Here is a 24,439-nt window from a genome sequence, read left to right as displayed (position 1 = left end):
ACGGATGAAGTTTAAGATATTAGGCTAGATGAAATAAGCCAGACACAAAAGGACAAATATTGTGTGATTCCACTTATATGAGGTACTAAAAGTATCAAATTCACAGAGACAGAAAGTAGAATAGTGGTCACCAGGGGGAGGGGATGGTTTGCAGTTATTGTTTGATAGGTAATAATTCTGGAGATGAATGCTTGTGATGCTTGTGTAACAGTGTGAATGTCACTGAATTTTCAACTTGAAAGTGTTGAAAATGGTAAATTTTATGTTATGTGTATTTTACCATGATTAAAAAATGTTGACTGACAGGGCTTACATAGCATAAGCGGACATGTTCTGCCTTAAAGAAGTATCCAACTCTTTTAGCCAAGACTTGGAAACAACCTAAATTTCCATCCACAGATGAATTACTTAAGAAGATGTGATACATATACACAATGGAATACTACCTGGCCATAAAAAAGAAGACAGTAATTCCATTTGCAGCAACATGGATGCATCTAGAGATTCTCATACAAGTGAAGTCAGAGAGAGACAAGTACTATATGATACGACTTACATGTGGAATATAAAATATGGCACCAATGTACTTATCTCTAAAACAGAAACAGACTCACAGACATGGAGAGAAGAATTGTGGTTGCCAAGGGGAATGGGGAGGCAATGGGAGGGACTGGGAGTTTTGGGTTAGTAGAGGCAAACATTTAGAGTTGTTAAGCCATGAAGTCCTACTGTATAGCGCAGGGAACTATATCCAGTCACTTGTGATAGAACATGATAGAGGATAAATATGAGAAAAATAATGTATATATGCATGTATACTTGGGTCACTTTGCTGTACAGCAAAAATTGACAGAACATTGTAAATCAACTAATAAAAAATAAAAATAGAAAAAGAATTTATAATAAATTGAAAATGACTTTTTATGACTTTCATACTTGAAATTAAAAGTTGTAGGCCCAGGTGCCCCTAGCTACAGATGGCATGAATAATCCTTTCCCTATTTTGAAAATTTAAGCCCCACAAACTCCAGAATTATGTCCTTTATAAAGAAATATTACTCAGCTATTACCAACCTTAGCCAAGCATGGGTAAAAGAGAAGATATTATTTATTCTCTTGTTAAATGAGAACTAAAAGTAGAATGTTATATACATGTTTTCAAAACATTAAAAATGAAAGAATGATTTTTTTTAAAGGAAGGAAAGGAATGAATCACTTAACTTAGCAGCAGTTATATTTGTGGGATGATATCACATATGACTTTAAAATTATTTCTTTCTGGTTCTCTATTCAAGCTATCTGTAATGAACATGTTTTTAAAATATCTACATAAAAAAGGACCTGGAATTCTCTTCAGGATGTTCACTTAATTCTCTCTTTTTCCTTTTAAGGCTAGTAGCTCTCTTTTTTGTTTTTTTTTATTGAGGCTGGGATTTGATAAGTATATTTAACCTAATAATAAAGAACTTATTATTCATCATCAGTCAATAACACTGTTTTAAGCATTGCTTGTTTCTGAAGAGACTTAAAATATTTAATTTACTATTTCCTGGTGTAAAAAAACATTTGTCATTCTCATTCCATATTGTGATTTGCCTGGTTTTAAACTTGAGGCTCCTGTGTCCTGGATTTTGCCCTTGGTGAGATAATTTGAAAGGCTCTTGGAAGGTTCTGGTCTTGTAGACCTTCTGGTGGGAAAGACTATGGTTGAGGGGGATGCAGAAGGAGCAGAATAAAGGATAGAGAAGGGGACTGAGGAAGTTAAATGCCTATCATTTTTGCATAATTTTGTTTTGTAATATTGAGATCTGGAGTTCCAGTTGTGGCTCAGTGGGTTAATGACTTGACAGAGTATCTATCAGGATGCATATTCGATCCCTTGCCTCAATCAGTGGGTTAAGGATCCCCAGTTGCTGCAAGCTGCAGAGTAGGTCAAAGATGTGGCTCTGATCTGGTGTTGCTGTGGCTGTGGCATAGGCCAGAAGCTGCAGCTCTGATTCGACCCCTAGCCCTGGAACTTCCATACGCTGCAAGTGCATTTCTAAAAAGAAAAAAAGAAAAGAAATCCAACTAGTGCCCTGGCAAATATGTAAGCATTTATATGGGAAGCCTGAGGACATCAGGACCATTGACAACCTTGGTCTCATAACAGTAAGATTTAAGAAAATATTGTCCTGGGAAGGTCACTGGATCAGAAGTCAAAGAGTAAACTTTGTCACTAACTTTTTCTGTGATGTCCAGAAGTTACCCTGCTTCTTGGAGGGGCCTCGTTTTCTGATTTATAAAATAGAATTATAACCATTTGTGAGCAAAGATACAAGGTTTATTTATTAAAGATAAGATACTACACAGTTTTTTGGCATTTATTAGTGGCTATTAATAAAAATAACCAGAAAGACATAGTCATTATGCGAGGAAATTCCTACCCCAATAAAGCATGACTAATGTATAAATTATTAAAATTGATGACAGAATGTAATAGCTATTAGAGAGAAATACAGGGTTTGATGAGGATTCAAAGGAAGGAAGGAGGAGGAAAAAAAGAAGAAAATTTCCTATTAGATTAGACAGTAAATTACCATCACAGAGAAGGTGATCCTTAACACTGGCAGTGAAGTAGGATTGTGACATCTGGCAACAGTGAGAATGGTACCAAGTGCAGAGAATGGCACAAGTAAGAGCCTGGTGATATGACAGATAAAAGGTCATGTTTAGCTGGGATTATAGGAACTGTGAGGTAGAGTGCTGTAGGATATGAATAGAAAAATTGATGGAGTCAGATTACAGTCTAATTACTTTGAGGGGTGGAAACATTGTTCTTTCTCAAAGAAGAGCCCAACATTGATAACGTGAAGGGGGACCCAGTTGGAGAGGTGGCTTCGTGTAGGATGGTCAAGCATGAAGAGTGACCAGATGTGACGGAGTCTGGTAGGAGATAGTGCCATAGCCAGGGTGAGAATAAAATAGTGGTGAATGGACAACAATGACAATTAGTATTATTGAGCTCTCACGATGTTCCAGGCACATTAAACACACATCTCACTTAATTCCCCACTGCGGATGCCATTAACATGCTGCTACACTTGAAGAAACAGAAATTCAGGAGGTTTAAATAACTTGCTCAAGATCCAGAGTTGGTCATTCAACCTACAGGTGTCCTTCTGCCAGATGCATGTTCTTTTGTTTTATTTTTTCCTTTTTTGTAATTAAACTTTTGACTTTGAGATAACTGTAGACTCATAGGCAACTGTAAGAGATAATACAGAGAGATCCCATGTACCCATTACCTAATTTTCCACCATAGTAAGATTTCCTGTGCTTCATCTAATCAACATATCCACCCTCTTCTGAACCCCTGGCAATCGCTGCTTTTTTTCTGTCTCTATATTTTTGCCTTTTCTGAAATGTCATGTAATGAGAATAGTAAAATACATAGACTTTTCAGACTAAGACACATATTCTTCAACATAGCAGAGATTTCGAATTACAGCTTTTCATATAACTTTTGGGTTTTATAAATTGATCTTCTGGGCTTGCAAGTTTTTGCTAAGTTGGAATATGTTTTTCTTTTGATTCTTTTGTATGGCAAGGGGTCTAACTCCAAGAAGCCAGGCTATCTATCAATGAACTGATCATGCTAGGAAGCCACCCTCCCATCTTACATCAATTTACAAAGGTGTCACTGATCCCCAGGGTGGGTTCTTTGCTGCCTGGTCTGCATCAGGTCCCAGGAGCTAACTTTCAGAGCTGAACAACAATTATCACCCTGGAAGTTTCCTTGTTTAAAATCACCTTCATTAATTAGTTCCTCTGAAACTCATTTAGGAGTGAGGCAAATGATTTCTTTCAAGTTTAGTAATTGCCCATCTCTGAGCACCCAATCAATCTTAATAATACCCAAAGCATCTTGTTAGAAAGAAGATCAGTAAAAATATTGGGTCTAGGGGCCTCAGTTTCACACTGGCATGAACCATTTAAGCAAGCTTTTTGCTGTAATGGCTTCTCTGAAGAATTATCTACTGATTACTTGGGTTTCAAACTCACAACCAGATTTTTTTGAGTCACAGAAATGTTAGAAGTGGAAATTACCTTAGCGATAATCTGGGCTAAGCCCCTTCATTGTCAGATGAGGAAACTAACATGTAAAGAATTGATCTGCTGAAGATCATGGGGTTAGTTGGGAGCACAGTCTTGTTAAGAATCTGGTCCTCCTGGACCTGAAGGCAATTTCTCCTTGTTGGTTACCAAGATACCTGCTCTTAAAAACAGGGAGGAAAGAAAGAAGGAAGGAAGGAGAACAGGAAAAAAGGAAAGAAAGCTCAAATAGCTAATCACACTGAAAGGGAATATTAAACATTTTATGATCAACTCATGACTATTTCCAAAAGACCTTTTAAAAAAAGACAATTATATTCTTGTGGAATTTTAGAAATTTGTGACAGAGCAGTTAAGGAGAATTTCTTGAAAAGAAAGTCAGTGCTTCCTGGTATGTTCTGATGAAGCCAATAAGGGGAAGGGAATTTGAAATAATGATCCTTGCTCCCCTTTACCTCCTCTTTGTTCTCTTTTCTACATAACTTAAAAAAAAACTGGATCTTTCCTTTGAGAGGAATTTGATTGCTATTATCTTCTGAATGGATATAGCAAATATATGCAAATATAGTATATATTTTAATATATATAAACTTTGTATATATATATGCATATTGTACACGCACATAAACATACTCAATAGAGCAAATATATGACAAGGCAAACATTCCACTTGCTTGGGAGGGGGGGGTCCTGAAATGATAAGATGACAAGTTTAAATAGTTATATATTACAATGATAAGTTTTAAGATAAACATGGCAGGGCTGCAATAAAAAGGCCTGTGTAATTATGCAAAAGAGATATGGGACCCTGGCCTTACAGAAAATGCAGTAATCGACTCAAAATGGATTAAAGACTTAAAAAAATTTGAAGCTGTAACGACTAGAAGAGGAAAAGACCCTTGACATTGATGTTGGCAATGATTTTTTTTGAATAAGGCACCAAGAGCCCATAAAAGAAAAGCAAAAATAAACAAGTGGACTATATCAAATTAAAGGGTGTGGAGAAAAGGGAACCCTCCTACACTGTTGGTGGGAATGTAAATTGTTACAGCTGCTATTGGGGGACAGTATGGAGTTGCCTTAAAAAACTAAATATAGAGCTACCATACGATCCCGCAATCCCACTCCTGGGCATATGTCCAGAAAAAAAACATAATTCAAAAAGATGGATGCACTGTAATGCTCATTGCAGCATTATTTACATGAGCCAAGACATGGAAGCAACTTAGATTTCTATTGACAGAGGAATGGATAAAGAAGTTGTGGTACATGTATACAATGGAATATTATTCAGCTAAAAAAAGGAATGAATTAATGCCATTTGCAGCAACATGGATGGGCCTACAGATTATCATACTGAGTAAAATAAAAGACAGAAAAAGATAAATATATTATATCACTTATATGTGGAATATAATAAAAAATAATGCAGGAAATCTTGCTTATAGAATAGAAACAGACTCACAGATTTCAAAAGCAATCTTATGGTTACCATAGGGGAAACTGTGGGTGGGGAGGGAGGAATGGAGAGGATGTAAGTAACAAATATACACTACTCTATAGAAGAGATGATTAATGGGAACCTACTATAGAGCTCAGGGAAATCTATTCAATAGTTTGAAATAACATGGGAAAACAAAAACAGATAGACAGATAGCTGGCTAGATAGATAGACTGCCACTAAAAATAATAAATAAAAAGTAAAATAAAATTGACTTTTAGATGCTCTAAAAGTCCAGCCAAACTGAGGTAACTCTGGAGGCTTTCTTTAACAGCAATGAATTTTCTATAGCAGCAATTAATTATTCTATTAAAATTGGTTAAAACAATAGACTTAATGATATATTTTTTCATTTACAACAAAGAAAACAAACGTATCATTTTTTCAGTTTATGGACGTAGTGGATATACCTTTCATTAAATTGTTCACCTTTTCATAAGGATATATTTTGTTTTGTATAAAGATGTCTTGCAAACTTTAATAATGAAAAAATTATTTTATAACAATACTGTAAATTGACTAAATTTCAATTAAAAAAAGGAAACTATCAAAAAACAATATTCTCTAATAACTTATATGGGAAAGGAATCTGAGAAAAATGGAGATATATATATCACTTTGCTGTATACCTGAAACTAACACAACATTGAAAGTCAACAATACGCCAATACAATTTAAAAATTAAAAATAAAGTGCTTCTGCACAGCAAAAATAGCAAGCAAACAAAATCAATGTAATGAAAGGCAACATGGATATTCAGAGAAAATATTTGAAAACCATAGGTCTAACAAGGAGTCAATATCCAAAATATGTAAGGAACTCAAACATCTCAGTAGGAAAAAGAACCCAAACAACCTGATTAAAAAATGGGCAAAGGATTTTAATAGACATTTTTTTTTCTGGAGAAGACATACACTTGACCAATAGGTATGTAAAAATACACTCAATCTTATTAGTCATCAGGAAAATGCAAATTAAAACCACACTTGTAGTTGCCAAGGGGGAGGGGGAGGGAGTGGTGTGGAGGGGGAGCTTGGGGTTAATAGATGCAGACTATTGCCTTTGGAATGGCTTAGCAATGAGATCCTACTGTGTAGCACTGGGAGCTATATCTAGTCACTTATGATGGAGCATGATAATGTGAGAAAAAAGAAATGTATACATGTATGTGTAAGTGGGACACCGTGCTGTAAGTAGAAAAAAATTGTATTGGGAAATAACTATTACAATTAAAAAATAAAAATAAAATTAAAAAACAAAATAAACCACATATGTCACCTCACATCTGTTGGGAAGACTATTATCAAAAAGACAAAAAATGTGTGTAGTCAAGGATGTAGAGAAAACAGAAGCCTTGCACATTTTTGATGGGAATGCAAAATGTTCCAGGCATTATGGAAAAGAGTTTGGCTGTTCCTATAAAAATAGAACTACCATATGATCCAGAAATCCCACTTCTGTGTATATATATCCAAAGAAAATGCAGTCAGTACCTTGAGTACTCTAAATATTCACTGATGGATGAATGGATAAAGAAATTGTGATAGATTTATATATCTGTAATTTACTTTAAAAACGAGGGAGATCCTGTATTTTGCAACACATGGATGAATCTGGAGGATATTATCCTAAGTGAAATAAGCCAGTCATAGAAAAGCAAATACTGCATGATCTCACTTACATGTGAAATCTAAAAAAAGTCCAATTCATAGAAGTGGAGGGTAGAACAGTGGTTATCAGGGGCAGGAAAATGTGAGAAATAGGGTGATATTGGTCAAAAGTTTCAAAGTTTCACTTATGTAGGGTGAGTAGGTTCAAGAAATCTAATGTACAGCATGATGACTATAGTTAATAATTACTTTTCAGTATACTGCAAACTTGCTAAGAGAGTAGATCTCACGTGACCTCACCACAAAATGCTAATGATGGGAAGAGACGGATATGCTAATTAGCTTGGCGGTAGTCATCATTTCACTGTGTATCAAAACATCATGTTACATGCCTTAAATAGGCACAATTAAAAACTAAAATTTTAAAAAAAATGTGGAATTCCCTCCCCGTTATATCATGAAACATACAAGTAATTTGCATTTGGCAATAGATATGCTAGCTACTGTTTTGTTTATGCATTTATATTAAGCAATAATATGTGTTCATTGTAAATACTCCAGTAAGAATGCAAGTGATACACAAGTAATGACCATCACAGTTATTACAGTTCAGACCTCCAGCTCCCCTCTCTAACATGGATCATTATGAACAGTTCCTGGGTTTTGTTCCAGAGGATTTTTCTCCAATTGTGAGACTATATATACATTTGCACACCCAAGCAAATGGGGAGATACTGTATACACATATGTGCACTGCTTTTTTAAATTTAAAAAATAACTCTGAGATGAATATATTTCAGTATATTAATTAACTGATTCAATATACGTTTATCAAGTGCTCCTGTGCTTGGTGCTGTAAGGAGGCTGTGCTGAGGTCTGGATATGATACACGGGTAGGAAGAAATAAATACGGACACTGTTCTTGAGGGTTTGTAATTTAGGCAAGGGACAGGTGACGGGACCTGCTCATCAACCCAGGTCCCAAAGTCAGCAGTGCTACAGATTTAAGAAATAAGAGACAAAGAAATAGAGTGGGGATCAGGGGGCTACCGCCTTTGAGAGGCAATAGCAACCCTCTGAGCCAAGTCATGATTTTTATTTGCTATTTTCTACTTTCTTATCCGTACAGAATCACATGCATCATTTACAATGTTACTGATGAAGGCTACAGATATGCAAGACACAGACCCTTTGTATTCATAGATGCTATAAATGATTAACCCTCCAGAGAAAGATTATATTGTTTATGCTTAAAGCTATTACACCCTTTCCTCTGGTCATGAGAACAAGAATGTCACTGGCTTTCCATCAACGACATCTGGAGTATTTGGCAACTTACTTTCAAGCAGCCACTTATACGATGTACATTTGCTGTCTCACTCCCTTTCCCCCAGGGCTCTGGGAAAGTCTTATATATTTTGCGAGCCTAGGTTAGCATCATCCTTCACACACCATCCAGTCTCTTTGATTCACTATGGCACATGCATATCTGGCAAGCCTCCAACAGACAAGGAAATGTCTAACTGCCGATATATGTAAATTGTTCAGCACAATATACTACAAAATTGGGGTTATTTGTAACAGAATCTTGGAAGGGTAAGGATTCCATAAGTGTTTAGAGCAGGAGAGCCTGGTTAATAGAAGGTGTTTTTTGTTGAGTCCACTTATAAAGGCTCTAAAAGTGGTATTATTTTGATACACCACAAGGTGGCAGAAATTCTCCAACAAAAGTGTCTTTCCATGGTATGCTGAAATTGGAATGTATTTTTTGATTGTATGCATATGGACATAAATAATTATATAGAAAAGTAAACATTTTATTCTTGTCTTTTTAGGGCTGCACTCGCAGCATATGGAAGTTTTCTCAGGCTAGGGATTGAATCGGAGCTGTAGCCACTGGCCTATGCCATAGCCACAGCAAAGCCAGATCCCAGCCAGCCTGTGACTTACACCACAGCTCACAGCAACGCTGGATCCTGAGCAAGGCCAGGGAAAAAACCTGCAACCTCCTGGTTACTGGTCAGATTTTTTTCCGCTGTGCCATGATGGAAACTCTTCTAGAGAAGTAAACATATTAAACATATCATTCGTTAATTATACTTAATATATTCATAAATAGAGGGGGAGTTCCTGTTGTGGCCTAGCAGAAACAACCTGACTAGTATCTATGGGGATGCAGGTTCAATCTCTTGCCTTGCCCAGTGGGTTAGGGATCCAGTGCTGCTGTGATCCAGTGTTGTATGGATCTGCACAGATCTGGTGTTGCTGTGGCTATGGCGCAGGCTGGCCACTGTAGCTCTGATTTGGCTGCTAGCCTGGGAACTTCCACGTGCTGCAAGTGGCAGCCCTGAAAAAAAAAAAAGGAGGGAAAATGGATTTTAATTCTTTTTTTATTTCTATTACATAGGTTACATGAATATATGCCTGTTACTAAAAAGGGTCAAACCCTCTAACATATAGAGAAGAAAAATGAAAACTCCTTTCAATCTTCCCCTTTATGTTTAGCCCACTTCAATTTTAACTTCCTTTTCAGATAACAGCCATGTCCTCCCATGCTTTTTAATAGATTATGTTTTTTTAAAATATTAATTTTAGTTTCACAGAAAAATGTATTGGAAAGTACAGAGGATAACACCTTTTAACAGATTTTTTTTCCTTTTCCATTTGCTCTGCAGAAAACACAGCATTATAATATTTGCCATTACATTTTCATGATTGTAATCTTTCTTAAAGGTAGGAACTGCATGTTTATTTGCTTTGGCTTTTTTAATTTTTTAATTTTATTTTTATTAGTGTATAACATTTTAACTAGGGCAATGCCTATTTGTCTCATCACTCATACACACCTCTCATGTTCTTGTCAGGGTGCTGCTGAAACTCTGCCTCTGTCCACCAGTGCTAAGTAGAAATGTGGACACACAGTTTTGGGTGAAGGAGAAAAAATAGGTTTAGTGTTTTGACAGGCAAAGGTGGGGGGGGGGTCACAGCAGCCTAATGCCGTAAAGACTGTGCCCCTCTTAGGAAGAGAATAGGAAGTGATTTTATGGTTTAGGAGTGGAAAATAGAGCCACAGTTAAGGATCAGAGTAAGCACAAGCTTGCGTTGTATTTCAAAGCTGGTTGTTAAGTGGTCTCAGGACTGGTCCTGGTGGTCCTTTTTTCTGGAATGAAGGATGCATCATGAACATCTTCCATTTTGGGGGGGTGGTTAGTTCTAGAGAAGAACGCAAAGATATTATTTGTATTCCTTGAGGAGGAACCAGGACCCTGCCCCAAGCTGGTACTATTGTCTCTTGACCACTCTGCATCCCCTCCCTTCCCAGATTAGCAGCTGTTTGAACTCAGGGAAAGTCAAGGAGGCTGAATGTGGCCTATTTCCTAAAAAACAATGAGGAACCATAGGCTTTTGTGCCCAGGAGCCTGACAGGGCTCAGTTTCAAGAGTGCTACTGGGTAGAAATTTATGAAAAAAATTGTTGGAGAAAATGCCCTGATAAAAAGGTAGAAAGGAGATACCCTGGCCATGATGACTAAGCAAAGTCCGGCCAACTGCCTCAACCATCCCTCCTCCACACATCTGCTTCTGTAAAGTTGCTTCCGCAATTACGCCCCTTGTTCTCACTCCTATCTGACCAGCCAAGCACAGACCCGGAAGAGCTAGTGCATAAAAACCTTGTGAAGCCTTTCTTTGGGGCTCAGACTCTGGAGAGTGATCTCCTCTGAGCCTGCCCACATAATCAACCTGAGTTCTCCAACTCACTTGGTTTCTCACAGGGTAAAACAGCTGTTGGAGCTGATACACTGCAGCCACAGGGTGCTGCTAGAGCTGATACACTGCAGCCGTGGGGATGCTGGGCAGCTGCCATAACAAAATTAGATAGGAATTTCACATTACTAGAAATGCTGCAATTTCTGAGATCTTATGCCACCTCCCCCCAAAGATATGAAAAGTACTTCAGTGTTCAAAAGAGAGAAATTAAACAATATTAATATTAACTCTAAATTTATATATTATATATTTTAAACAGGGTTCCAAACACTTTATGTGTATTAACATATTTTACAAATTATTCATAGAATGCTTGAACACAATTACTGTGCATTTTCTGTTTTCAAAACCATTTCATTTCTTAAAGAAATGTTATATCATAATTTTTAATTTTTTTTTCTCTTTTTAGGGCCATACTGCAGTACATAGAATTTCCTGGGCTGGGGTTGAGTCAGAGCTACAGCTTCAGTCTACACCACAGCCATAGCAACACTGGATCCCAGTTGCATCTGTGATCTATGCCACAGCTTGTGGCAATGTCAGATCCTTAACCCAATGAGTGAGGACAGGGATTGAACCCATATCTTCATGGACACTGAGTCAGGTTCTTAACCTACTGAGCCACAGTGCAAATGCCACTTACACATTTTGTTTCATTTTATTGTTATGATGTTCAGGAAAGTTCTCCACTGCTCTAAACAGGTTTTATCTTTTTGAATTATTTGAGGTTTGAATGAGATGATATCCATAAAGTGCTCAACCTGTGCCTGGCACTTAGCAAGCACTTGGAATTCTAATTATTTTAAGTGTTGAGAGTTGGGTGTGGAGGGCACCCTGAGTTCCTGATGTTAATAGTGCTTTGTACAGATCTTTGGGGTGGGGATCACCTTGTACAAAGTGCAGTCGGTAATTAACATTATTTCTACAGGAGAATGAAGAATGCCAAGTGTTTTAGGTTAATTCTTGACTTGAATTATGTGGCATGAGTAGAACATGCAAAGTGAAATAGCTTGCAAGAGCATTGCAGCCGTAAGGAATAGCATGTACTAATCCAAGGAGAGGTGCTCATAGTGGATACTTTTCCAGGAAACAGCACAGAGTTCTAAAGGTCTGTACCAAAGGAGACCTTGATGGTGGTGGGTAACCGAAGATGTGACTGGAGAGGCAGTCTGTAATATAGAAGCCTTTTGTGTCATGTAGAGGAGTTTGACACCCTCTACATCTTGTCAAGTTTCCATACTGGTCTGAGGTTTTTGAGGAGGGTGGGTGATTTACAATAGGGTCAGAAACAACAATAGTTATATTTTTTCTTCAAGTTCCACTTATAGAAGTGCAAATTACCTAGCCTTAATATGTCCAGGAATTTTTTTCTTTTAAGGAGGGGTTCTCCCTTCTTAGGCGAGCATCGCTCAAATATTGAAAAGCACAGTCAGTATGATCCTCTTCCTTACACTGAATATGATCCTCTTCCTTCTTTCAATCCTTCCAAAAAATGTCCGCTGGCCCCTGTGCCTGTTGTAGTTGCACTAAGTAGCTTAGTCCTCTTGTATTCTGTCTGGGGTCCTTATCAATCCTAGGTACTGTGTGACCTTTTCTGCCTCTTGCCTTACATTTGTTCCTCTTCCATACTGTGCCTCAAGACTGGGCAGGTGTGGGTGAGCATTGGGTGGGTTGTAGTAGATGGAGGAAGTGCTCTCCCATCCCACCTGTAGTGGCAAAAACTCTAACTCCTAGTAAAGGAGAGACTTGTAGGTTTTACAGAGATTCTAAGGTATAGCACTTTGCCTAAATAGTATTATTTCCGCCTTTTCTTTCCATGACTGAAATATGAATACTTTAGTATGCCATCAAAAGGCCATCTTTTTATTTATTTATTTATTTATTTATTTATTTATTATCTTTTTGCCTCTTCTATGGGCACTCTTGTGGCACATGGAGGTTCCCAGGCTAGGGGTCTAATGGGAGCTGTAGCCACCAGCCTACGCCAGAGCTGATCTAAGCCACACCTGCCACCTCCACCACAGCTCACGGCAATGCCGGATCCTTAACCCACTGAGTAAGGCCAGGGATAGAACCCGCAACATCATGGTTCCTAGTCAGATTCATTAACCACTGCGCCATGACGGGAACTCCAAAAGGCCGTCTTTTAAAACTGACAAATACCGCCTCTAACACATTTAACATGTATAATGTGATGTTTTGATGTACATTGGGAAATTATTTTTACAACTGAGCTAATTAACATATTCAGTATTTCATATAATTACCATATTTTTGTGAGTGGTAGTAGGAGCACTTAAGATTTACTCTCTCAGCAAATTTCAAGTACATTGTTATTTACTAGTCATCATGCTGTGTATTAGCCCCCCAGAACTTACGAATCTTAAAACTGAAAGTTTGTACCTTCAGACCAACATCTTCCCTTTTGCCCCACTGTCTAGCCCCTGGCAGTACCATTTGAGTTCTGCTTTTTTGATTTATTATGTAAGTGAGATCCTGCCATATTATTTTTCTGTGTCTAGAACTTTCCACTTAGAAATATGTCCTCCAGTTTTAACCTTGTTTTAGTGAATAGCAAGATTTCCTTCTCTCTCTCTCATTTTTTTTAATGGCCACACCTGTGGCATATGGAAGTTCCCAAGCCAGGAAGTCAAATTGGAGCTGCAGTTGCAGGCTTACATCACAGTTATGGCAACACTGGATCCCAGCCCATCTGCGACCTATGCCTCAGCTTGTAGCCACGCCAGATCCTCAATCCACTGAGCGGGGCCAGGGAGCAAACCCACTTCCTCACAGACACTGTGTTGGGATCTTAACCCAATGAGCCACAATGGGAATTCCAATTTCCTTCTCTTCCATGGCTGAATAATAATGACTTAATTCACAATGTTCTACAAGTTAGCTCTGCCCCCATGCTCTTGGATCAAGTCTGTACAATTAGACCTGTTTCCCCAATGGTTGAGTGCTATTCAAGGAAGCTCTTCAGTTCTGTGTGTGAGTTTGCATTTATGGGCCCACACTTGTGTCTTTCTTTATTTCCTTGAAATAACCAGACTTAAAACAGGCACACAGCTTAAGCTTGCCCACGTACACATCTGTTTCAATTCTGTAGCAAATGGGGAATCAAATATGACATCAGTTTTTTGAGAATGATTAGAGCATCTGTGTGGAGGAAAGACTGAAAGCAGGAGCAACCAGTGGCCAGAAGTTCAGTGACAGCATAATCATCTAAGCATTAAACAGAGAACAGACAGATGGTGCTGGTGTTTTTGAGATAATGCACTGAAGTAGGGTCATCAAGGGTTGTGGAAACTGAGAACTGAAAGGAAAAAAAAAAAAAATAAATCCAAGAGATATTTCTGGGGAAAAATCCGCCAAGAGCTGCTATCTTCATGTGGCTAATGTACGTGGAGTATGCAGAGTAGGTACTGTATCAGCCAGTAAAGCAATATCCTTCCTAGTTGGGGAGGGGGAAGTAAGTATAGTTTCATTATTAAATTTTCAGCATTTTAATACAAACTGTTTTTGAAATTATGAAGGCGATTTCCATCAATTTTGTTTTCTTGTATTTGGAGGGTTTACAGACACAGTGCCTAATTTAAACCCAAGTTCTGCCTCTTAACATCTGGCTCTCTTGTGTAATTCATTGCAACTTCCTAAAACAGGAGTTCCTGTCATGGATCAGCAGTAACCAACCCAACTAGTTTCCATGAGGATATGGGTTCCAACCCTGGCCTCACTCAGTGGGTTAAGGATCTGGCGTTGCAGTGAACTGTGGTGTACATCCCAGATGAAGCTTGGATCTCATATTGCTGTGGTAGGCCGGCAGCTGTAGCTTCTTTTTGACCTAGTGTGGGAACATCCATGTGTCACAGGTGTGGCCCTAAAAAGACCAAAAAAAAAAAAAAAAAAAAAAAAAGCAACCTTCCTAAAACAAAGTTTCCTCACCTATAAATTGGAATTTGGAGATAATAATAGATAAGGGATTTCAAGTGAGGAATCAATGCGATTAGGAATGTTATTATTGTGCCTGCCTCAAGTTAGCCCTTCATGAATATGTTATGTATTAGCCAATCAAGGGAATAAAAAAGCAGAATGTGCTAAAAAGTTTTGTAAAGTAGAACAGATTAAAACTTTTTTCTCCAACCAATAAATTTTATTTTGAGTAAAAAGACTGTATTATAATTCATTCATTCATGAATTAATTTTTTTCATACTTCCATGTTTTTGCACTGTTAGTTCTCTTTGGAAAAAAATTTTTGTTGTTGTTGTTTTTGCTTTTTTTTTTTTTTTTTTTTTTTTTTTTGCATCAGCTAGATTCTGGCCAGGAGACAGAAACCCAGGTAATTATTTTTATAGAGAACATATGAATATGAGAAATGCTAACTGGTTGTTGAAGAATTGAAAAAAAAAACAAAAGAGAAAGCTTCAGAGTAAAAGAAGTAACAATTTCAGGGATCGGCTTTAACACTGAGGGCTGGAGCAAAAATGGGAAAAGTTTGAATTTATTAAAATTTAGAAATTGGAAGATCCTGAAAAGCTGAAACTCAGACCTCAGAGAAAGTACTGCTCTTCAGCAAAGTTCAGAGGACCTCCCCTCCCCACTTACTACATGGTCTAGAGACTCCAAATATTTGAGGCTTGTGTCTTGGAGGTGCTATCATAAGGCTGGTTCAACCAATAATGGAAAACTGCAAGGTGGAATCAAATGTTAAACTATTGGAACACCATTTATTTAGGTGAAGAAGCATTTCTAGGGTGACACTAATGGGCACAGAAGGTAAGAGCAGAAAGGAGAAAGTCTTTGACCCTCTTCCAGCTCACCAGCCTCCTTCTACCTTTGCAGGTAGAAGTTGGCAAGGAAGAAATGTGGTTTGCACTGTCTCAGCCAAAGCACCCAAAGCAGAAAGAAGAGTGGGGTCAGAGTTGAGAAGCCATAGCTTAATGAATGATAAATTTTTACTTTATTATTGATTTCTATATTTATACTAAATTTCAGTATAAATTAATATCGCTTTCATTGGACAAACTTTGTCAGACTATTATACAATTTCCTTATTTCCCTTAATATATCAAATGCTCATTTATTTTTCCTTTTTCTCTACTTTTTACAGAAATCTATAATATATATCTCTTACACATTTTATTGCACTTATTTGATTTCAGAAGCTTATTTCTCCCATTATGTTATTCTTTTCTTGAGGAAAGGTCCTCTTTTTATTATTTCCTCCCATTGATGGCCATAATCCTAAATACGTGTATGTGCCTGATAGAAATGGAGGCTATTACATTTCTTGGGAGAAGATGTTTTGGAGTGAGAAGACCTGGATTTGAATCATGTCTATTTCTGCATGTCACTAGCTCTATGATGTAGCGCAATTGATGCATAGTCACTTATTTTCCTCGGTGACTGCAACTGCAAATATTCCTGTGGCTCTTCTAGTAATCACATCCATTTATATCTTATGATTACATGCTTTCTCTTAGCTGAAACTCTTCAGGATTCCACTATTCTTGTTCAAATCAAGAAACGTAATTTTGGAGTTCCCGTTGTGGCGCAGTGGTTAACGAATCCGACTAGAAACCATAAGGTTGCGGGTTCGGTCAGTGGGTTAAGGATCTGGCATTGCCATGAGCTGTGGTGTAGGTTGCAGACCAGGCACGGATCCCGCGTTGCTGTGGCTCTGGTGTAGGCTGGTGGCTACAGCTCCGACTGGACCCCTAGCCTGGGAATCTCCATATGCCACAGGAGCGGCCCAAGAAATAGCAAAAAGACAAAAAAAAAAAAAAAAAAAAAAAAAAGAAACCTAATTTTAAATCATCTATCCAACTTCTCCCCCCCACCCCCTTGGCAACCTTATGTCTCTCAGTCTGTTTCGGTTTTGTGGATAGGCTCATTTGTGCCATATTTTAGATTCCACATATAAGTAATATTACATGCTATTTGTCTTTCTCTTTGAGAAAAAGAATGCATATATATACATATATACGTATATATATGTGTACCTGTTCACTACGCTGTGCAGCAGAAATTTACACAACACTGCCAATCAATTACACTCTAATTAAATAAAGTAAATTAAAAAATGATATCAAATTTTGTGGTAACATTTCTTTCTGTCATCTCCAGCCCACTGAGGACAGTCACAGAGATTTTTGAGGCTCTTCTCACTAATGCACTTCCTTTGTGCAAGGAATGTCCGCTGGGCTCTTTCAAGGGATATGTTTAGAGCACTGGTTCCCAGAGTGCAGTGTAGGAAACTTTCAGGATTTTTTGACGGTTTCACGGGGTCCATAAGCTCAATATTTTGATAATAGACCCAGATATTACAGATATAGGCTTTATATTTCACACCAAAATTAAAAATGCTACTTGTGTTTTGTTATAGTATCAGAGAATAGCATTACAGTTATCCAAAGATGTTGACAATATTCTCATCTTTTTGAAGTGCATATGTGTTTAAGGCTGATTTTTTTTTTCATATGATTTGGCTGAAGCAACATATCTCAATACATTTAACCCTTGAATAGCAGATGTTTGAATTGCATGAATTCACTTATATATATTCACTATGTACTTTACCTAAATATACAACTTGTGTTCCAAGGGTAAATACCACAATATGATCCTTCAAAGATGGGAAACAGTAGATACAAAGGAACCACATATACAGAGGGCTGACTATAAATTATACGTGGATTTTTGACCCATGGAACGTTGGTATGTCTAATCCCTGTGTTGTTCAAGGGCTAACTATACACTGAATTCAGAACTCATGTAAGAATTCAGCTGTCTTATTAAAGCCAAGTATTTATAAAAAATTTCTAAAACTTAAAAATCTGCTCCTTTTATATTTTGGGGAATGTAAAATAGTTATATGTATTTATTAATCTATTTTTGTGTGGACACATTATAGCTTATTATTTATTTTAAATAAATTAATGAAAAACTTTTTTTTCTTATTTTTTACATCAGAAATGGTAAGTATTGATAGATATAACCCACATAAACAAAACCCCTTTGAAGTCTCCAATAAGTTGTAAGAGTATAAAAGTTTTTGAGATCAAAGGATTTGAGAACCAGCTTTAGCTGATGGTTGAACAGTTTGCACCTAGTTGATCTTCACCAGCATTCCTGTCTCCCCAAAGTTTAGACTCCTTCCTTGACAGTACGTAAAGCATGGTCTTGCATCTCAACTCTATTGATCGTGGACTTCTGGGGCTCTTATATCATGGTTTACCTATCTTTATTCAACTTCCTTGCTGTACCATCCTGAAAAGGTCCCCAAGTCCTGCTGCTCCTCAAGTGTATACACGTGACCTCCCAGTACTCTCCTGCCACTCCTCAAGTGTATACATGTGCCCTCCCAGCACGGTCTTTGAACACTCCATCTGAGTTCTGCTTGGATGTAACTCTCTGTCTTGGACCTAAGCAAAGAGAGATGTTGTATGATCTTTATCATTATTATTTTCATTATCATTACGGACTGTCAATAATTCTACTGTGTGCTGACTATTCTGTTTACTATTCCTTTCTGCAGAATTCTCCTTTAATCACAAATGCATGAGTGAAACTCATAATGTCTAAGGGCTTTACAGATTAATTGGACCAATTATATTCATGATGAATGATCTCTCCTCACTTCTTTTCAGAAACATAACTGAGTCTTGTAATTGATCACTTGGCACCAGAATAGCACATGCAGGTCTTCTTTGCTTTTAGCAGTATATATCCCAAAGGGATGCTCAGACTTATATTTTCTCTCAACATTGTTATGTTTGGAAATAGGTTTCCTGTGAAGTGAATAGAAGGCCCTCTTTATTCTAAGGTAATGTGAGAAAATCTGGACTTGAGTTGAAATTGAAATGAAGTAGCTATTTATGTTCACAGAGTAAGTATTATGTTAAATTAACCAGGTGAAAAAGGTCAGAAAATCATCATATGGTCAAAACCAAAACACTTCTTAATATAAACAAATCATAACATAATTCTAATTCATGAACTACAATAAGGTTTTCTTTCCTATAATTATATTTGATGAAGAAGCTGAAATGTCTCCAAATGTCTTTTTGTCCATTCTTACTCCCCTTTTCAGTTCAGTAGACTTAGATGTATCCTTGCTGCATGCTGTCATTCTTATAAACCCTCTGTAGTTGTGTGTAACACTGTTGCTTCTCCTTTTATCTTGCAGCAAGCTTATCTGTCCATAGAGTTGGTTAGAGAAAAGACATTAATATGGATCAATGTTTTCATGGCTTTGAAATGTTTCTTTTTCAATGTTAGGAAGTTCATGTGCTAGGAGCTCTTTAAAAGAAGAAATGTAAGTCAGTCTATCTATCTATCTATCTATCTATCTATCTATCTATCTATCTATCCCTCAATGTCTATATGCATATCTGTATCTGTTATCTCTATATATTTCCATATGTATTTATCTGTATTATAGTCCTATATATATATTTCACTTTTTAATATCTAAGATTTATATATAAACATATAGGTAGATAGATCTTATATATAAATATAGATAGGTCTTTGTAATCACACAGTACTATTATAATTATTATGTTAACTCAAGAAGTGCCTGATTAAAGTATTAAACAGAATGACAGAGATGGCAGGTGCATTGACCCTGGAGAGGACAGATTAAGTCACTAAGAGATCAGCTTTTTTTGGATGACCACTCCCAGAACCATGTACCTCTTAAAAGGTTCACCTGACAGTGGGAGATGTTTGAGAAAAGAGCAAGGGAGATATTGTGGGGAGGAGATTTCTGAGTGTCCCTCGAATCTAACAAGGCATTCATCAGCTTTAAGTCTATGAATAAATAGCAAGTGAAGGCAGCTCAAAAAAGCTCGTGTGTGTGTGCACGCACACAGGCATGTATGACTTCTATTCAACATAGTATATTATGCATTATATTATGTGTGTGTGTGCGCACATGCACGCATGTATGACTTCTATTCAACATAGTATATTATGCATTATATTTTGCTCATTCGCTTTACAAGGACACTTGAGAGAAATTATTTTGAAATTAATATCAAGAATGTTAATGTTGTGCCCAATTTTTTGGTGGATTCACTTGTCCTTTGAATGCTACTAATTATATACACAGGCTGCTAGAAACGTTCAAGTCAAATTTATGATCTGCACAGAGCAGAAGGTAGAACCTGTTGGTATGCAGCAGGCTTTTATCTTTACCTCTATACTATGCCCAGGGTTTGTTTTTCTTTTTCTGTTTTCTTAACTTATGCTATTTATCTGTACCCCATGTCTCACACTAAGACACCTTCAACCCTTTTTTATTTGTAAAAGCATTGATGTATATGTCATATATGTAGACATCCATACATATGTCTAGTTTATGTTTCAATGATTATAGAAGAAAATAAGAGATTAGGGAAGAAATGCATTTTGAAATTTACATTCCCAATTGTAATTCTACAAATAAGCTCTGCAATTTCCCAGTTTGCACAAAAGCCATATGTTAAAGATGGGGAAGTTTCTGCATGAAAATACATGAATCTCTAGGAAGACTGCATAGGTGTAACTAGAAATCCTTGGAAGGTAAAGCAAATATAACTGAAGGACAGATGAAGAAATCATGAAGTTATAGGAAATGCAATACATAGTTTTCACTTCTAATTTTCAGTGTGTAATCACATTTGTGATCTCATAGTCCCATTGAACTAAGAAAGGTAAATGAGAAAATAATGTTTTAGAAGACATCATTTAAAACTGTCAGCAGTCAATTCAGAGCAGAACCCAGATCTGTTGATTCATGATCTTTTGAAAAATTAATTTTTTTATTAAAGTATAGTTGATTCACAGTGATGTGTTAATTACTTCTGTACAGCATAGTGACCCAGTCATGCACATATTTACATTTTTTTTATCATACTGTTTTCCATTATGTTCTATCCCAAGAGACTGGATATGGTTCCTGTGCTGTGCAGTAGGACCCCATTGCTGATCTTAAGCTGCTTCCAGGAATATGCTTTGTTACAAATGACTGTAGCCCATGACAGTCTTGATATTCTAAGGGAATTGAAATGTTACTTATTCCACTCCTCCTTTGCTTATTATCGGTACTCTCTAATTTGATAATAAATGCAGCATTTAATTTATTTTACAGTTTAAATCTATGGATTCCATCCATTGAAAATATACAGTTCTAAAAGAGCAATTCTTTATTTTTCTGTCTTAATTTTAAGTTCATCATCTAAAATAAAATATTCTGTTTTTATTCAAGCATACGAGATTTTGAAAGCCTCGGATCTAAGAGCGTAAATGTTATATCCTTGCCTGTTCAGGACCCTGACAGACAATACTAACTTAGCCCTTTTTTGATCGTGCTGTGGGTTGTGACATAGACAAGTGGAGACAGTGCTTCTACCATTGTTGGGAACAGTTCAGTCTCCTGCTTCTGTGTCTGAAGGAAAGAAGACTGTTAGAGATTGGATTCCATCACTTCATGTATTAACAAATTATCATAAACTTGGTGGCTTAACGCAACACAAATTTATTAACTTTCTCAGTTCTGCAGGTCAGAACTCAAGATCCCTGGGCTGAAATCAAGATGTGGGCAGGTCACACCCTACCCAGTAGCTCTAGTGGAGAATCTAATGGGGTTACCAGCATCCCCTGTGGTTTATCTCTTTAGCCTCTGCTTCAATGGCTGGGGCCTCCTTCCCAGGTATCTATAGTCAAGATTTCCTCTACTTCCTTCTTAGAAGGATATTTGTGATTGCTTTTAGGGCTCACTCTGATATTCTTCCTTTCTTAAATGTCTTATGTTTTTAACTTAATAACTCTTCTCCCATAAAGTAGCATCCAAAGGTTCCAGGAATTAGGAAAACACTAATTTGAAAAGATACAAGCACCCCAATGTTCACAGCATCCAAGATATGCAAGCCATGCAAGTGCCCATTGACAGACAAAGGGATAAAGATGTGGTATATATGTGTGTATATTTAATGTGTGTATATATATATATATATGTATATAAAACACATATGCAATGAAATATTAGCCACAAAAAAGAATGAACTTTTGCCATTTGCAACAACACGGCACAGAGAATATTATGCTTAGTGAAGTAAGCTAGACACAGAGAATATTATGCTTAGTGAAGTAAGCTAGACAAAGACTGTATGATATCCCTTATATGCAGAATTTTAAAAACAAAACGAATGAATGTATATGCAAAACAGAAATATACTCACAGATATAGAAAACAAACTAGTGGTTACCAATGGGGAAAAGGAAGGGGGGGCAATTTAGGGGTGCAGGATTAAGAGATACAAACTGCTATGTATAAAATAGATACGTGATAAAGATCTATTGTATACCTCAGAGAATTAGAGTAAGTGTCTTGTAATAACTTTTAATGGAGTATAATCTGTAAAAATACTGAATAATCATCCTGAAATTAATGTAATATTGTAAGTAAACTACACTTCAATTAAAAAAATAATAACTTGGATATCTTTATGAGCCATATTCAGTGTACCTTATTCTCCCAAACCATTCGGTTTGGCCAATTCAGGTTAGATTTTTTATTTTTTAAACTCTTGAGTCTGTAGGGAATTCAACCACATTTTGAACACAATTATCCACATTATCCATTGATAAATATTTTCTCTTCCTTTCAGCATACATTTGAGTGTCATACAAATAGGTGTGGTCTCAAGTGCCTATGATCTAAGTAAACCTATTATTTGAGTTACCCTTTTTTTAATTTTATGTATAGCTGTGTTCTTGGTTTTGTGGATAAAATGTTTAATAAAATATAATTATTGCCTTTGAGGAAATTAGTGTAAATACACTTCCAAGGATATTTCAAAATACGGTTAGAATCATAAAAGTATATTTCTTCGTGTATTTCTCTAGTAAAGCCAAAGGATTCTTGAAGAGAAAACAAACTCCCTCTCTCCTTTCTCCCACATGGTCCCCAACCACCCTAAGTACAAACAGAAGAGAAGATGAACAAATCATAATTTCTCAAAAGGAGGACAACTAGATTAAACATATATGGCAACACATATTGTATTATATACATAATATCTGATCTTTTAAGGCACCATAGAATAAGTTCCCAGTTTTCCAACAGGAATTGTACCCAGTTCAGCATAAGCATTTCTTAAAATGAACAGTGTATAGACATCCATTGGATTATTTCAATGATCTCAAATGGCAAATGATGGGGAAACTGATCTGCTAATACCTTAAGTCATGACCTACTGATTAATCTTTTCACAGAGAGGAACCAAAGAAACCTAAAATCAATGGATGAAAAAAGTTTCACCGCAGTGAATGAGTTTATACTTTTAGGGTTCACGACAGACCTGTGGTTACAGAGTGTTCTCTTTTACATCTTCCTCAGCATTTACATCATCACTCTGTTGGGAAACATCACCCTCATTTCTCTTATCTGTGCTGATTCTCAGCTCCACACACCCATGTATTTCTTCATTGGGAATCTGTCATTCCTGGATCTCTGGTATGCTTCTGTCTATGCCCCCCAAATCCTGACGACCTGCATCTCTGATGACAAAATCATCTCTTTTGCTGGCTGCCTAGCTCGGTTCTTCTTCTCAGTGGCCTGGTCTATAGTGAATGTTACCTGTTGGTTGCCATGGCTTATGACCGCCATGGGGGCCATCTCCAACCCCTTGCTTTATTCCCAGGCAATGTCTCCAAAGTTATGTGCCAGTCTTGTTGCAGCTTCATACTTTGGTGGCTTTGTGAACTCAACTATCATCACCAGTGAAACATTTACCTTGAGCTTCTGTGGAAAGAACATCATTGATGATTTCTTCTGTGATCTGCCACCCCTTGTCAAGTTGGCTTGTGATGTGAAGGAAAGTCATCAGGCTGTGCTCTATTTCATACTTGCCTCCAATGTCATCACTCCCACCGTGTTTATTCTTGCTTCCTATCTCTTCATCATTGCTGCCATCTTGAAGATTCGCTCTACCCAAAGTCGCCTCAAGGCATTTTCCACTTGTGGCTCTCACCTGACATCTGTCACCTTGTACTATGGTTCAGTTGTCTTTATTTACTCCTGACCAAGTACTAGCTATGCCCTGGAAAGGGATAAAGTGGTGTCAGTGTTCTACACAGTGTTGATTCCCATATTGAATCCCTTGATCTGTAGCTCAAGAAATAAAGATATTAAAGATGCCCTGAGGAAAATGATAGATAGAGCAAAGTATCTTAAACAAATATTTTGTTAAAAAAAAGACTCTTTTTTAGTTTTTATTTTTTGTGTCTTTTTTTAGGGCCACACCCATGGCACATGGGGATTCCAAGGCTAAGGGCTGACTCAGAGCTATGGTTGCTGGCCTACACCATAACAAGAGCAACGCCAGATCTGAGCTGCAACTGTGACTTACACCACAGCTCATGGCAGTGCTGAATCCTTAACCCACTGAGCAAGGCCAGGGATCAAACCTGCATC

At 37.1% G+C, this 24,439-nt stretch overlaps 1 pseudogene; it reads left to right on the top strand.

Moving 5' to 3' along the window:
• Positions 1-23,264: 23,264 nt before the first annotated feature.
• On the top strand, positions 23,265-24,215 carry LOC100520293 (annotated as a pseudogene).
• The last annotated feature ends 224 nt before the right edge of the window (positions 24,216-24,439 follow it).

Source organism: Sus scrofa, unplaced genomic scaffold, assembly GCF_000003025.6.
Source record: "Sus scrofa isolate TJ Tabasco breed Duroc unplaced genomic scaffold, Sscrofa11.1 Contig53, whole genome shotgun sequence".
Classification (NCBI taxonomy): Eukaryota; Metazoa; Chordata; class Mammalia; order Artiodactyla; family Suidae; genus Sus; species Sus scrofa.
Note: the sequence above shows the minus strand (reverse complement) of the source record. Positions and strands in the feature narration are given on the sequence as shown.